Source organism: Euprymna scolopes, chromosome 45, assembly GCF_053919585.1.
Source record: "Euprymna scolopes isolate OS-2025 chromosome 45, ASM5391958v1, whole genome shotgun sequence".
Taxonomy (NCBI): Eukaryota; Metazoa; Mollusca; class Cephalopoda; order Sepiida; family Sepiolidae; genus Euprymna; species Euprymna scolopes.
In genome coordinates this window covers 12,067,291-12,080,394 of record NC_136526.1, presented here as the reverse complement: position 1 = coordinate 12,080,394, position 13,104 = coordinate 12,067,291, and the positions used below count along the sequence as shown (strand labels likewise).

The window sequence follows — 13,104 nt, the reverse complement described above, 5'->3', positions numbered from 1 at the left end:
GGCGCTTCTACACTATCAGAACGAAATTTTGTAGTCGATAAATGAAGTTTTCAGATTTAAAACTGGTTTTAACTGGTTTTTGTTTTTGTTTTTGTCAATTCTAATAAATCACAATGTTAGCTTCCAAATTATGCAGTCGAAATTACATGAAAATTACTGAATTATTAAAAATAACAACTTTAATCGTGTTAGCAAGTGAAAATTAGGGCCATCTTTGTTAAATCGAAATGTAAAATTACCTCCCTTTTAATTTTTCCTGTCTAACATAAGCAAATGCGATCGTTTTCTTCAAATTCTATTTTTTTTTTTTTGATAAAAAATTTTCTACCTTATCGATTTTCGTAATTTTTGGATATAATCATCTTAAAAATACGAGGAATACGTACATACCATTGTTTTCATGTGAAATTCAGTTTTACGATTTCCCATATTTCGTTCTGATTATGTAGAAGCGCTGAATTACAAAAACCGAACGTAGTCATCTCCTTCGGGTTTATACATGCTATTCGGAATCGTTTGTGAATGTAATATTCTTTAAAACCTCCCTCCTTCAGCCGGGTTATTCCTATCAAGGATGGATGCCACTTTGTTTTTGTTTCTTTGTTTTGTTTTGTTTTTGTGTTTGTTTTTGCTTTTGTTTTCTTCTTTTGTTTTGTTGTTTTGTTTTGTTTTTGTTTCTGTTATTTTGTTTTGTTTTTATTGCTTTGTTTTTGTGTTTGTTTTATCTTTTGTTGTTTTGTTTTTGTTTTGTTTTTTATTGTTTCGTTCTGTTTTTCGCTTTGTTTTTTGTTTGTTTTTTTTGTTTTGTTTTTTATTGTTTTTTCCCTTATTTTTCTTGGGACTTAAAAAGTTAGAAAGAATATAAAAAAATTATTAAAAAAATAGTTTCATGTATTTAAAAATAAATGTTTTTCTCTTTTCTGGCTAATCCTTCAAAGCCATCGGACGTAGCCCGATGGACTGCTGATCTTCGCGTGGCTTTTACGAACGTTTAAACTGTGAGTCAACCTGAAACTTTTATTAAGGACTAGACACAAAAAAACGTATTTTTCTTCTTTTATTATTAGTAATTTAGATAATATGTGCTTACCGATGCGTGCAGGATTTTAAACCAACTTCTTTTTAACCGTTTATAATTTGTGCGTAATCATTTCAAAAGGTTTGTGTGCGTTTTTTGATGCAGAATGACCGCCCAGTGAAGCAAAACCAAATTTTAACATTTAAATAAAATCAACGTTGATGCCATAATAAGTAACACACGCAATGGCCTGTGAAAAGTCCACAGAAATGTAATTACTTAGTGCACTATAATCAGAAATATTATATTGAATACTAGCAGTTTAGCTCAGCTTTGCTTTGCTCGGACCCTATGTACTGTTCATAACCTTATATATATATATATATATATATATATATATATATATATATATATATATATATATATATATATATATATATACACACACACACATATATATATATATATATATATTAAGGTTTTACTCATGTCCAGGTAACCTACATCTAAAATTTCAAGTGCTTAGACACAAAATTTGCGGAGGAGTTTGGTAGAGTTTGCAAAGGTCAACTATTTCAAGTTTGATTTCTTGGCAGCCACATTTTCGCTCAAAAGCTGATTGTAAAGCTTGCTGCATGTCTGAATACCCTTTATCTAAAATTTCAAATATTTAGACCCATTTACCCGTAACATTTGCTGAATAGTTTACTAGAGACCTCAAAAGGTCAAATCTTTTGAACTTTGACCCTTTGGAAGCCAAATTTTCGGGGAAAAAGAAAACGATTAAAAAGCTTGCCCTATGTCTGAATACACTTTATGCTTAGACCAAAAATTGTCTGAAAAGTCAATTTTTTTTAACTTTGACCCAAATTTTGACCCCTTAACATTTATTGCTTTGGACTGAAATTAAATTAAAAAGGTTGGTCCATGTCAAAGTAATCTACATCTAAAATTTCAAGTGTTTAGATCAAAAATTGGCGGAGGAGTTTGATAGAGTTCTCAAAGGTCAAATCGTTGAACTTTTACCCCTTGACAGCCAAATTTATAGCCGAAAACCGATTAGAAAGATTTTCCCAAATCTTAATACGCCTTATGTCAAATCTCTAGTCTGTAGACTTAAAATTGAGAGAGTTATTTAGTAAGGAAATATGCAAGCATAGACAGAGAGAGAGAGAGAGAGAGAGAGAGAGAGAGACAATTTTCCTTATATATATATATATATATATATATATATATATATATATTAAATATGATTATCCACTGACGCGTGTTTCGTCGTCCACGACTTATCAGAGTGGCTGAATATATATATATATATATATATATATATATATATATATATATATATACTAGCATTTCAGCCCCGCGTTGCCTGGATGTTTGGAGGTGTATGTTGAGCAAAAAAAAAAACGTGATAGTTGGAAGGAAGGCTAGAACCCGTACCGCAAAAGAGGAAAAGAATGGGGAAAAAACGTGACGTCTTTGCTGTTACGACCACCGCCAAACCAGAAGTGACGTAGGTTTAAATTAAGGCTAGACAATCGAAAAGAGGGGTGACTTTCGAAAATATCGGCGAAAAATGCGACCCCTCCCTGTAGAAAAGCCCCCAGTTTAAGGTGAAGACATTAATGTTTTTAGCCAATTTTTCGATATTTATCGTCTGAAGGGCCGCGCTTAAAAACGATACTGATCTTGTAAAAATCCTTCGCCTCTGTCGAAAGTTTTAGGCAGACATGCAAACATACATACATATATTTATATATTGGTAGCTCAAATTTTCAACCCAAACCGATTAAAAAGCGTGGCTTATCTCTGAATACCCTATATGTAAAATTTCAAATATCTAGACCAAAAATTGTCTGAGTAATTTGGTAGAGACCGCAGCGGTCAACTTTTTTGTAGCTTTGACCCCTATTATGGCTCCTTAACATTTATTGTTTTCGGCTCAAATCACTTTATTAAGTTAGATCCATGTCAAAGGAACCTATATCTAAAATTTCAAGTGTTTAGACCCAAAATTGTCGGAGGAGTTTGGTAGAGTTCTCAAAGGTCAAATCGTCGAACTTTGACCCCTTAACAGCCAAATTTCTGGCCGAAAACGGATTACAAAGATTTTCCCAAATCTCAGTACCCTGTATATCAAATTTCGAGTGTGTAGACTGAAAATTGACAAAGATATTGTCAAAGGAAATGTACACAGACAGACAGACACACATACATACAGACACTTTCACTTTTATATATACATATATATATATTAGCAGTTAAGCTCGGTTTTTCTCGGCCCCTATGTACTATTAATAACTTGCCCTACATGTGAATACACTTTATGTAAGATTTCAAATGTTTAGACCAAAGTAATTTCGTAGAAACCGCAGAGGTCAATTTTTGACCCCTATACATTTATCAATTTAGTCTTAAGTTCAAAAAAGGGTTTCTAATCTGAAAGGTCCCACTTTGTCAACTATGCTCCAACCCCTGTCCCATCGCCGCAATGTTGCATCCTTATGCCTGTTTTGCAAGTATTTTAATGGAAGGTGCTCTGATGAACTGCTTACACTTGTGCCTTCTCGACAAACCAGCTTAGCAACAAAATCACACTCCTTCACTCTTAGGGTCCATAAATGCCAGAAAGCTTTCTACTCTAACAGCTTTTTCCCTAGAACGACTAGACTTTGGAATTCCCTTCCTACGACCTGCTTCCCTAACTGTACTGATATGCAGAAGTTCAAATGCAACGTGGACCAACATCTTAATCTTTCCTAGGCGTGGTCCGAATTAGTAGGCCCTCGCGTGCAAGTGGCTATATGCCTTGTTAGGGGGTGAAGATGAATAAAAACATATGGACCTCAACATTATAGGGGTGAGATTTTGCTGGTTTTCTGATTTACGTTGAGGGGCATATACGGCATAATCAAGTTGACATACCAGTTCTTGTCAGATCACCGAAGTTAGGCAACGTTAAACCTGGCTAATACCAGATAGGTGACCATTTGAGAATTCTAGGCGCTGTATGTGCTCTCCGCTTATCTCGGCATTGTTTCAAGTCGTCATGAACCTCTATATGCCACTGGTATTTGTGGCAAATGAAATTCCCCAACCAACAGACACAAAACGGTACTCTTAAGCTAAACTTGACAAGGTGTGACTAAAACGCGCTCCAAAAACATTCAGTGTTTACCGATGTATTTGAAAAATGCAAACGGCGGCATGCTTGCCGTTGAACCGTATAAAAGAACTGAGAGTTAGGACTCTCGGTGTGGTTTGTGTATTTTCGTAGTCCGCCATCTTAGCGGTATTTACTACGACAGTGGCTCTTTGTATATACTGTTTTGTTTCAATATATTTTACCTTTTCTAACTCTTATCCGTGTCCGTGTTTTCCTTAGTGACCCTTCCAGGGCCACTACAGTTAGCTAATGTAAATTCTAACAAGGATCACACTAAGTGCATCACAGATCCGAAACAAACAAAATCGTGTTTAGAGTTGAATGGAAGACAAGTGACGTAAAGCTGAGACGAGGGGAGCAACAGGCAAACGCAGTAGACAAAAGGAGAGAGGTCAGCCAACAGAATAACGCAAGTAACATTACGGTCTTCTCTATGACATCTTACCACCTCTGTCTTTATTATCTCTCTTGAATTTTGATGTAAATGACTCTACATTTATTTGTTATCTTATATCGGTATATTTTCTCTCTTCATTATGTGACCAACGTGAACTAACTTCTATCCACTGTGCTTCATATGACTAACACTCAAACTCAGAGCGTTCTTTCTGTGAGCATCCCACAGTCATAAAATTTTGAGCACTTTTTGCCTGATATCCTTGCTCTCTTTCTCATTCTGTACACAGCAGATACGCATATATATATATATATATATATATATATATATATATATATATTATATCTTATATATGTATATATATATGTGTATGTACATGTACATATATATATGCATGCATATATATGTATATATACGTATATATATATGCATATGTATGCATGCATGTATATATATATATGTATATGTTTTGTCATATATGTATATATATATGTATATATGCATATATGTATGTATATATATATATGCATGTGTATATATGTATATATGTATATATATGTATGTATATATATGTATACCTATGTATGTATATATATGTGTACCTATGTATGTATATATATGTGTACCTATGTATGTATATATATATGTATATATGTATATGTATATATATACATGTATATATATGTATATGTATATATACATGTATATATGCATATATATGTATATGTATATATATGTACATATATGTATATATACATGTATATATACATATATGTTCATGTATGTATATATATGTATATGTGTATATATACATGCATATATCTATATATATATGTGTATATATTTGTATATATATCTATATGTATAGATACATATATATGTATATATGTGTATATACATGTATATATATATATGTGTATGTTTGTGCATATATATGTATATATATGCATATATATATGTATATATGTGTATATATGCATATATGTGTGTGTATTTATAGAAACTTGTGATTATAAGTTTTACAAGATATTATTGGCAGCAATATTCTATAAGTACTATCCCACCTAAGTAAGAATTGCTCGATGTACAAGATAGAGTAAATAAATCAAGTTATAGTCATTCAATGTCTTTAAAAATTTATGATGTGAAATGTTTAAATTTCAAATCAAAAGATTTTTATTATTCTATGTAAGACAGAGAATACATTTGAAATATCATAACTTCATTTCCTATAAGATTTCGATGTCTACTATCTTTTCAGAGCAGAAAATATCAACAACTAGTTATAATGGTTTACACCTTGTTTGCTAAAGTCAGTGAGACATGGAAAATCACAATTAAAAGTTGTTTATTTAAATGTCATAGAGTAAGGGAAGTTAATGAAAAGGATATAAAAATTCACATCCAAATTGCATGGAAAAATCCGAAGTGAATGTCTTTGATAGCAGTGTTGTAAAATGATCCAAACTGTATTTTGAGTAATCCACATCACAATGTAATGGTCCGAAGTAGGCATTTTTCTGGAGCAATTTTCTTTGTTCATATTATGTGTCCGGTAAACAAAAATGACATAGGTCCGGTGGATCTATTTATTAATAAACATATAAATTGATATATTTAATATCTTTCTATAATTATAAAACATGAGCTTCGAATTTCACTCCAACATAACTTCAAATTGTTGATAAATTAAAATTAAAACCGCTTTCAGTAGACAGGCCATGCAAAATGAGAGAAGCTGAACTGATAAGAAAAATGAAAAAAGAAAAAGAAAAAATGTATATATATATATATGTATATATGTGTATATATGTATACATGTCTGTATATGCATATACATATATGTACATATGTTTGTATATGCATATATATGTATATATATATAAATGCTTATATATATATATATATATATATATATATATAAATGCTTATATATATATATATATATATATATATTTAACCAAGTAAGATCTGTGACTTACTTGTAGTTTCATTAAATACTTTTATATGCAAAATCCGATCCTGCATTTTGCTAATTCCTGCCCTCTGATGAGAAGGAGAGTATTTCTTTGAAACTCCCCGGATTAAGGACTATCCACTTATCTTGTGCTCCCTTTTTTAAAATTAAATATGTTTTTAACTCTTTTTCAAGATGTCTTTTAATATGTTTTATTAATCATTTGTTCACATTATAAGCTCTATTTCCTTTTCGGTTTTATTGAGCTTTTACATCTGGTTGAGTTTATTTTACTTGTAAATATTAACTCTTTAATATTTATAATATATTTTAAGTTTACCATTTTGATTACCTTGGTAAACTTATTTTAATTTATATATATATATATATATATATATATATATATATATATATATATATATATATATATATATATGCATGTTTTTTCTCCAATTTTTCTTTCTGTTCTATCGCTTCCAGCTAACTAGGAGGGGAGTACTGTGGGGAAATGAAGCAGACACACAGACACAAAACGGCACTCTGGAGCTATACTTGATTATCGCCCTTGTACTCTGGTAACTTTATGCCATGGCACGAGAGGGCAATTCAGATGTCCTGTTTTATAGATTTATTTCTCTTTTCCGCTGGACTCTCGGCAAGTCCTCTAACAACGCCGACTCAGGAAAAGTGTGGTTGGAGATTGCGCAATTCTTGCCACAAAATATCCATGCGCAGGCAACCTTACAGTGGATATTAAGGGCGCTACTACCATACGTCTAGGGGGCACTAGTGCATAGAATTCGTCGGTACACCTTCCATTAAAATACTAGTAAAACGGGCACAAGGATGCAACAATGGTTGATAATGAGGTGGAGCTTGGGGCTAATCTGCACGTTTAATACTGAAATATGATAGACCGATTGATAAACGTGGATTGAAAGACGGACGGCGAAGTCTATTATTCATAGACGCATTTGAAAACGGCGGGACTATTTGGCGTGGATTCTTTGAAGGTAATTTTAATTTCGGAACATCACACAGAAATGGCGCGGCGTTGACAATACGGACGACGGGACGGATTTTCAGTTAATTAAAAACGAGATGATTAATAAGTATACCGGAAACCAGTTGAGCTGCTGGGAAATTGCTCCAAATCTGGATGACCCGGTATGTCTCTGATACAATGCAGCAAGGCATATATTTATTAGATTATTCTAAAAATAACTATCGCTTAAAAAAAACAAAAAAAAACAAAGCATTCATTCATTAAGTTCCAGTGAAGCCCATTCATCGAGTTTTTTCATCTTCGCAGTTTTTAAAGTTTAATCAAGGCCAAAAGCAACTCAAAGATACGAATTAAGATGATGGATGGGTTATCGGTTTAATGATAAAGAATATTAAGAAAGAATTGAAAATTATTACTGAAATGATTTTTTTTACATGGGAATCATCACATCAAGGCCCGAAAGCCACTCGAGGATAAGAGTGGTAGTGTAGTAATCGTTAATTGTGCAAATTGGGTATAATTTGATTATTTATGGGGACCACTCAACAAGAACTTGTTTACATTAGACTTGAAGGTAACCATGTTGTATTCAACCGGGAAGCATGTTCAGTATGTCTTTTATCTTTTTTTTTTGTTGTTGTGTTGTTGTTGGGGCATAGAATCAGTAGAGGTCCGTTTGTTGTTCCTGCGTCTTTTCAAATTTTCTACTAAGTCTATGCTCCAACAAAAACATAGCAAAAAAGAAGAAAGACATACTGAAGATGAAGTATATCTTCGAAATACATTTATAAATTTCAATATAAATTTAAAAACAAAATAAATATCTGTTTACTTTGTAATAATGCGTTGTTTTGACTTCAAACGTATCTAATACATATTTATTTTATTCAATCCCAACCAGCGCTTCTATTCAAGGAACACAAACCCTAACGTGAATTCCGCGTTCTGTTCCGATATTTAAAACGACTACTGCAGAAACAACAAATGGACTTCTACTGATGCTATGCTCCAACAACAATATGGTAAAAAAAAAGAAAGAAAGACATCCTTCGAAATATATTTATAAGTTTACTTTTAATGCATCTAAAACCAAGCTTCTATCTTTACATCAGCAACGATCTGGCATCAATTAAAATGGATGGCTCTCGTCTTGGGGAGGCTCCATGTTTGGACAAGCTTATGAGATTGACCTTTAATTCTGATCTGAAATGGAACACGTACATCAAATATGTTGCCAAGGTCGCTGGGAAAATGGTGGGATCCTTCTACCGCTCCAGTAGATATCTCACTGCTGATGCAATTCTCTATCTGTATAAAAGCCAAGTACGTCCAAGAATGGAGTACTGCTGCCATATCTGGGCAGGAGTTGCTAAAAACAGCCTATCCTGCATTGACGGAGTACAAAATAGACTTTGTAGCCTAATGGGGGATGCCCTTTTCTCTTCCCTGCAACCTCTCTCACACAGAAGGGGCCTTGCGAGCCTGTCGTTGTTTTATCGTTATTTCCATGGCAAGTGCTCGTCTGAGCCCCAATCTCTGGTCACCCACCCTCGCCAATCTTTCACAAAAAAAAACACCAGTCTAGCTGAAACCACTGTCAGTAATTTACCCCACTCTTTATCTGTGCCTAAATCAAAACGTAGATTCCATGAACAAAGCTTCTTTCTTAGGAGTGTACGCCTGTGGAACTCTCTTCCGTTTGCCTGTTTGCCATCTGCCTACAACTTGGATGTCTTCATGTCTAAACATAAACAAGTTCCTGATAAACCGCCCCCTTAATTAAGACACTTTATCAAATCTCCATTACTAACGATTATTATGATATTGTCCCATTGATTACTGTACACGAAATAACCCTTATCCCCGAGTGGCCTCCGGGCCTTGATAAGTGGTGACTTCTTTGTAAAATAATTTTTTTTCAATATAAATTTAAAAACAAAATAAATATATGCTGATTTTGTAATAATGCGTTGTTTTGGTTTCAAACGTATCTAATACGTATTTATTTAATATATTTTTACATTTAACAAGATTACTTTTTTTTTAAGTTTTTATATGATTACTAGCAGGGCTACCCGGCGTTGCTCGGGACCGTATAAACAATGAAAAAACAAAAGCAGATATTGAACATATGTTTTATTCTTAGGGGAGAGGAATCTTTCATCTCAAGTTTTAGCGTTACAAACAAACATTTGTCTTTTATATATATAGATAATGACAGGTTTTTTTGGGGCCCCCCTCGAAGATAACTGATCAGTTGACCAACTTCTAGTGGTCCGTTTGACGTGAAATTTCGATATTTGTCATCCGGGTGATGGGGCTTCGATATGATACCAAATTTGTCAAGTTTGGTTCCGTCTTTCAAAAGTTTTAGCGTTACAAACAAACATACATACATACACACAGACGTTTGGCTTTTATATATATAGATAGAAGATGGACTTAACTCAGATGGTAACGAATAATGCTAGAGTGCTATGTGTTTCCGTTTCGATTCTAACTGATGGCACCTAGGTCATTTTTTTTTTTTTACTTTTGAAATCTTTTCTATATATTAGGTACGATATAGTAATCGATAAGACATTGGCTTTAGGATAATAAATACGAAAATTGCAATTATAATTAGAATGTGTTTAAATGTATTTTACGACCGGACAACGTTGGACGGCCTGCTAGTATGACTGTTTCAATGAATGACTCATATCTTTAGATCGGTGGTTCCCAACCTATTTTGGGCCATGCCCCACCTAGGCATTTCTAAAAATCCTGGTGCCTCCCCTTTGTGATATTTAATTTTTGTTATCAAAAATCCCTCTGTTATTCAGTGAAGTAAACTTAAAATGTTCCAAAGAACATGGCATCAATGAAAGAGAAACTACTACTACTGCTTGCATATATATATATATATATATATATATATATATATATATATATATATATATATATATATATATATATATCGCACACACATACACGGCCGGACGCTCCCCTTAATACAAAGATTCACTATGAAACAATTCACTGTTGTTGTTGTTGTTTCTGTTGTTGCTGTTGTTGCTGCTGCTGTTGTTGTTGTTGTTGCTGCTGCTGTTGTTGTTGTTTAGTAGTACTAGTAGTAGTAGTAGTAGTAGTAGTAGTAGTAATGATGATGATGATGATGATGATGATGATGATGATGATGAAAAAAATAACTCATTCTCTAATTGCCCTGTAGTATGTGGTATGGTAAACCCAAGGGTGCACGTCCTGCCCATGCCCCACCAAAATATTGCCATGCCTCACCGGTGGGGCATGCGCCCCACGTTTGGAATGACTGCTTTAGAGGAAATATAGTTAGCAAAATAATTTTTAATAGTGAAGTCTGTGGAAATTCCATAGCGGACTCTTTCCTATGTAACATATTGATGTTATTCTGTAGATGTTCAACGTAAAATTGCAAACGTATTTATCTCAGCTAGCAGGTTCGCTCGGCGTAGCCCGGTCGTAAAATACGTTTAAATATGACATTTTAATTTATGCTGATTTCTTATATATTGTTATAGAGTCAATTTCCTATCTGTTCTTACATATTATAAAGTTGTGATTTCAAAAGTAAAAAAAAATATGTTCATATGACTTGGGTGCATCAGTTTGAATCGAAACTGAAACCAAAATTTAAGAAGAAAATAAAATATTTATACTTTCAGTACCTTCAGCTGTAATCGAAACTGGAACCGAAACTCATGAAGAATTCTTGGTAAACTTTTTTATAAAAAAAGAAAATAGATGACTTGAATGTCATCAGCTATAAACGAAACCAGAACAAAAACTTATGATGAATTCTTGGTAAAATTATTTATTACTAGCGGGGGGTACCCGGTGTTTCCCGGGTGTTTGGAGGTGTGTATGTAGGAAGGGGGCCTGTTTTAATATTATAAAAAAAAAACACGATGTTATAAAAAATTGGAAAAATTGAAACAAAGCAAAACCGCGAACAAATGTAAAAAAAAAATAGAAAAAAAAATGTGTAAAAGAGGAAAAAAAGTTTTGGTAGGAAGACAGGCTCGAACCCGAAACATCGAGGCTAAGGCGGAAAAAATGCCTGAAACGTTACCTCTACGCCAAAGAGACACACAATTGAGAACGGATAAAATTAACCCTTTAAAACCACTTGCAGGTGGTCGAAACTAACGTCAACGTTTTCTAGGTCAAACATGGCGTCATTGTCGTAGTAGCAGGAGGAGGCCGTGTTTAGAGTGAAGATTTAGATAATTCTATTTATCATCATGCGTGATCAGAACAAATCAAGTAAATACCAGAACAGCTTTATCAAAAAAAGTGAATCTTGAATTCTTCATTCGAATCTTTCCTTCTAAACACAAGTAGATTATTACGTTTCTGCTGATCATGACTGGAGTAATTCTTTGCTTAGAAATCTTTATGCTGCCATACTTTTTGCTTAGAACTACATTTCTTTTTAATTTCAAGAATGATTTTACGTATAAGATATCCACTAGCAAACCTATACACCTTAATATCCAACACAAAAAGTTTCCTCCAACTATCATATAAGAACACCTGGATAAGGCCAGAATACATTGGGAAAACGACGGCAACCATTATGAGGTAAACAACCCCAAACCTATCAATAATGTAAATATAAACTCATAGTGAAAATAAATGAATTTGTCTAATGATATCTCTCTCTCACTCTCACTCTCTCTCTCTCTCTCTCTCTCTCTCTCTCTCTCTCTCTCTCTATATATATATATATATATATATATATATATATATATATATATATATATACAGCGCGACCCAAAAAAACGGGCCCAACTCTAATTAGGTCCTGTTTCTTAGTGTTTTGTCCGAATGAAATGAAACTTTGGTCATAACTAGTTTATTATATTCAAAACATCACATCAACGGGGCCTAATTAGAGTTGGGGCCCGTTTCTTCTGGGTCACCCTGTATATGTTTATATACGTTTACCTCAAATGTACCTGTTTATGTACGTATATCCAAAATTTAAACGAACTAAAATATTCTTTTCTTTTTTTCAGCTGAGCATCTCAATCATGACATAAGAGATTTTCCGCGGTAAGCAACATTCTTTTGCCTCCATAAGAAAATAATATCAAAGGTAATTGTTATTTCATCAGTTGTTTTACTTCCTTCACTTTTTAATTAATTACCAAAAATTTAGAGCCATATATATATATATATATATATATATATATATATATATATATATATATATATAGTGGAAATGGTAAATAAAAAAAAACTGAAGAAAGTGCTCAATACTGTTGTAGAGCAAATATGCGTTTTTTTTTATTACCGTATCTTTCTGTTAAGTTACATTATTGTTTCAGCTACCCAGCCGTTTTTTTTTTTTTTTTTTTTTTTTTGCCGTCTGTAGCTTCCTCAGACTTTTACAGAAAACCTTTCTGTAAAAGTCTGAGGAAGCTACAGACGACCAAAAAAACGCCCGGGTAGCTGAAACAATAATGTAACTTAACAGAAAGATACGGTAATAAAAATAAAACGTATATATACATATATATATATATATATA

General features: G+C 33.1%; 1 long non-coding RNA gene across 1 annotated transcript in view; it reads left to right on the top strand.

The window, feature by feature from the left end:
• The window catches only part of LOC145269258 (uncharacterized), a 205,835-nt gene extending 193,110 nt beyond the window's left edge, over positions 1-12,725 (top strand). Inside the window, exon 2 of the long non-coding RNA XR_013864971.1 lies at positions 12,590-12,725. This is a non-coding gene — a long non-coding RNA (uncharacterized LOC145269258). The remainder of the gene's footprint in view (positions 1-12,589) is intronic.
• Positions 12,726-13,104: the final 379 nt, after the last annotated feature.